The sequence below is a fragment of the Ixodes scapularis genome, unplaced genomic scaffold (assembly GCF_016920785.2).
Source record: "Ixodes scapularis isolate PalLabHiFi unplaced genomic scaffold, ASM1692078v2 PGA_scaffold13__105_contigs__length_92229423, whole genome shotgun sequence".
Lineage (NCBI taxonomy): Eukaryota > Metazoa > Arthropoda > Arachnida > Ixodida > Ixodidae > Ixodes > Ixodes scapularis.
In genome coordinates, this window is record NW_024609839.1 from 19,680,152 (window position 1) to 19,684,693 (window position 4,542).

The window sequence follows — 4,542 nt, forward strand, 5'->3', positions numbered from 1 at the left end:
ATTCCATCCTTATTCTGGAGGCCGATGGTAGGATCCACAATCTCATTCTTCGCAAGGGTGTCCTCGTCAGCAACTGAAAAACAATTTCACAATAAAGGAGTACAGAAACCAAATTTCAGCGCTCAGGTTTTAGCTTTAATGTGTTGCATGTTGCAACATAACCTCCAAAATACCAGTCTTTCGTTGAAAGGCAAAAGCAAACTAATTTTAAAGCTAATTATACAATCTTTCAATGTGCACCTGGTGGATGCATGTGGAGCCTATCTGGGAGGTCATCTAGCAACATTGGGGAACTTGCTACGTAGTCATGGCGTTGGAAGGACATTCCTCGGCCATCCTGCTCAGCAACAGAGCGCAGCCACAACAGTAGAGTAGACAGCTCTTTGCCGTTTATGCCTTCTTTCTCGGAATTATTTTTTTCCACCCTTTATGAATAAATATCCTCTATGCAAGATATAAATGATGATGTGTTGCATATTGCTGCACGCATAGCTGGCCAAGTGTGCAGCACGGCCGTGGCCTGACGGTTATCGTGCTTGCCTCACACGCGAAGAGCCAGGGTTCGATTCTTGGACGCGACACATCTTTTATATTCTTGCAATTTACTGTTCTGGTAAATTCGAGAACTCTGTTGCATGTTCGAAGTTAGAATGTTCTATGCGCGAACCTTCTACGCCGATTGTTCGAGAAGCCCACGCATGTACAAAAGGGGCTCTGCGTGGCAAGCCGCAGATAGTTTCGCCCCAACGTTCGACTCTGCTGTCACGCCGACTTCGACGCCCGCGACGCTCTGCTGTTATCTTCCGTTCCCTTTTAGTTTTGGGGACAAGTTCGCCCCATGAAACATTTCGCTTTTTCAGTTATTATCGCCTCATCACTTGTCATTCGTGACAATATGACATGTTTGGCTCTATCACCGCACAGTGAACTTCTTTCATTTATTGCGGGCACATTAAAAAAGTTCCCTTTTCAATGCTAAAGCATGGGTTTTGTTAGTATGGTAAACATACGAGTACTCAAAGGTAAGGCCATAAATGACTTACGTGTTAGGCAGTAGGGCCCTATAGTGCCTCCCGCATCAACTGGAAGCTGGGCTGCAGTATAGTCCTGCAATTGATAGAGCAGGGTGGGTCAGAGAAAGGTGTTTCTAGCAGCTATGCATGTGTGCCCCCTAGCAGCAGTACTCACGCACATTGGGGTGTAGGCAGAAAGCACAACATTCCTCATCAACAAATCATGACAACACATTGTTGCGGGTGTCAAATTGGGTCCTTGTGCTATTTCTTGTGATTCAGTTGAATCTTTGGTCTCCCTTGTAACTCCCGACTGCTTTAGTGGCCTTTAGGAAATAGAGAAGGCTTGGTAAACTTCAAAGCTTTGCGTGAGTGGTGAAACAGAGCAATCCCAAGGAAGTATAAATGTTAAGGACTCGGCATGACATTACGCTGAGTGTTGGGATTCCCAAGCTGCTTTCAACACTCACATTTTGTGCATGATCGGCTCTCGTTCTGCATCAGTTGGACCGGTCAGTTGTGTGCCCGTTTTGGTCGCTGCTAGCCCTATGTGACTGGCGCTGCTTTTGAGAGCCCCGCAATATCGTCACTTTCAGCTTCTGTCCTGACATAGACCGCAACTAAAAATTTATTTAGCGCTAAGATGTAGCTTTCGGTCACTCCCAGCAAAATAGGCTGCACCACATTTACATAGACAGGTGACATTACATATTCTGGTGACAAAATTTCCGCAAAAAAAACACTTTGCATTAGAGGGCACAAGGGCTGACCTTTTTGGGAGCTGCAGCTTTGTGTGAACTTGCAGATGCCTCAGCTGCATGTTCCCGCCTGGCCAGCTCAGTTGCCATTTCCTCTTGGGTTCCTAGTAGGTACATTTGTGATCATGAATAAATAAATTGGTTAGGAAGCAATGGCAGCTGATGCAACATCAATGCAAGCCATGTATTAAATGACTTGCATGGATTGACGTTGAATCAGCCACGATTGTGCACGTTAAGTTCGCGCTGCGGAGCGCAAGAGTTTGGCGCTCTATTCATTAAATGGAAAGAAGCGCCACCAGAGACTGACACTCGAGCGCGCTCTTCCTGGACCGAGTATCTCTCGAAATGCAAGTGACTTCTTCGCGCTGACAGAAACGTTGTCAAGACGAGGAGTGCAGTGGACCGCTGCCTCTTTTCAGTTGAAGAAAGCTTAATCCAGCAAATAATTATGATTTGATTTGAAAGCCAAGACAGCAATTGGCATTACGGAAAAGGTTTGTTCCTGAATCTCGCCTGAAAACAAATTAATCAATCGAACTGTAGCGTTATGATAGTACAGCGACAGAAAAGTTGTCGGGGTGAGAAGACCGTCGTATCGCTGCAATTTGTAGAAGGCACAGCCCTGCAAATAAGATACTTCGATTGGAAAGCGAAAACGTTGCGGAAAAGGTTTGTTCATGCATCTCGCCTGAAAACTAATAATGTGCTATTCATTAAACGGTGGTGCGCCAGTATGGGAGTAGCCCATCGACAGGTTCCATCTCGCGCTGCAAGACGGAAACCCAAGATATCTGACAAGTTTGAGAGTTTCTTGATTTGACAAGCGAGTTCAAGAACGTTGTCTTTCATTTAAATCTGAGCAACATGCATGGTCAATAAATAGATCGGTCAAAGCAACATTCAGCATAAGTGGTCGAAGCGAGTCTTCAGAGATTTCAGAAATATGGAAACATTCGTGAAAATTTCCTAACGTCGCCGCGCATTTTTTTTCTTTTACTCTGCTGTTTTACAGAGCCCTTAATCAATTTATCTTCAAAATAATTTCGGCATCCGCGAGATGCTGGATTCGTCATAAACATGCGGTCTGAAGTGGCTCATACAGCTCGTCGACAGTTTCGGCGGCGTGTTGCGACACCGTACGCTATGCTCCGTTTAGTTGCAGCGCTCATATGATATATCTGTGCAAGGCAGTTAGACTGCCTTGTCTGTGCAACGCAGTTAAGGCAGCCGTGCCCATATGATGTCACGTGCAAGGCAGTTAAGTCCACACGTTTTCAACTGAAGTTTTAGACAGCCCATGCATTCATCTGCCTAGCTTGGTGCCCCAAATGAGCACAGTCCACAATACTCCATTTTAACCACAGTCGCAATAAAAATGAAAGAAAACGGCGATTGCTTGTGGCTACGTCGCACTTTGGGATGGTAAAAATACACACTCACCCGTCAGTTTGAGGATCTCGGCGTCGTAATAGCCTCCAAAACACCGTACACCGTCCTACGCTCGAAGTCGGCCACATTCGAAGGATTGCAGTTCCTAAATAAGGCCTTATGGACGCCGCTTATTTTTCCGTTCTCGGAAAATCGAGTGAAACCTACTGTAGTGAAACCTACCTAAATATCAAAAACCTCGAAAACACTCCACGAGGATGGGCGAGGCTGCCAAGGTAACAAGACGCATGAAACACCTGGATTTGGATTTGGATTCAAAGCTTTTGAAGACGCAGTTGCTTTTTCAAAATGTAAAGTAGAGTTAAAATGAACGGATTGTCGAGTGTCAAACACTGCGTATAAACTTGATTGGGAACATTTTTGACAGAAATTAATCAAGTGTCAACACTGCATATAAAGAAGCTGGCGGTGACTAAGAGGAAATTGGAAGATTGGTAAAAAAAATCTAGGGAAGGATAAAAAAATACGTATAAAATAGGCAATAAATTTAATTTAAAAGGGAGGGGGGTCTGTTATAACTAAATGCATACAAATTAAAAAAAAAATAGAATGGATGATGAAATGTTAGGCTAGGTGGCGCAAGCTGAGCCCGTACAAAGGGTATAGACGCTTTGCAGCAGCTGTGCATGGACGCCGCCATAACTGACCTTCAGTTTTTGTTTCCTCTGATTTCGTTTATTTAACTTCATCATTACAATAGCAGGCCAGGTTATTGCCATATTGGACTCAACTGTGCCCTTTTCTAAAGCATCGGCCTTTGTAGAGGATCGTCAACTACCGTTTCAGTTGCTCGGCATCTCAGTAAGACTAGAGAAGGTCAGCAATGGCGGCTGTAATTTGGCGCGTGTGTAAAGCGTCTATACATACACAAACTCATCTCTGTTACGTCACGCCGCAGTGGTGGCGCGTCGGACGCACTTCCGGTCCGGGGCTGTGGGCGGAAGTGCTCATGTGAGACGTGTATTCCTGCGTTGTTTTGAAAGGAACCAGACAGAAACATGCCTTCTCGTCAAAATGCTGCGACTGGGGCTGTACCAAAAGTGTCGAGAAAGATTTGAAGGTCATTTTTCATGTGCTCGGTTCGTCCGAGAACGCGGATATGTGCCGTGAAAAGGGAAAACCAGACGCCGTCGGACCACGATTGCTTGGGCGGGAGGCATTTTGGGTTGAATTCACGGATACTTCTGGTCATCAAATTCATTTGTTTTGTTTCAAAATGAGCGCCGGAAAATCGTCAAGTTGTACGGACCACCTGCGGACTACGTTCAGTGCGTCTTCAAGTTCAAACGGTAGCCTAATCGTTCAAACTGTCGTCTGCT

General features: G+C 45.2%; 1 long non-coding RNA gene across 2 annotated transcripts; it reads right to left on the minus strand.

The window, feature by feature from the left end:
• On the minus strand, positions 1 to 1,588 carry LOC115312250. 2 transcript variants are annotated; one of them, XR_003917165.3, is made up of 4 exons: positions 1,484 to 1,588; positions 1,193 to 1,339; positions 1,044 to 1,107; positions 1 to 73 (listed from the first exon to the last, which is right to left on the minus strand). It is a non-coding gene; the product is annotated as an uncharacterized LOC115312250 (long non-coding RNA). The 2 variants fall into 2 exon arrangements; XR_006077612.1 differs by having other exon boundaries at positions 1,044 to 1,339.
• Between the last annotated feature and the right edge of the window lie 2,954 nt (positions 1,589 to 4,542).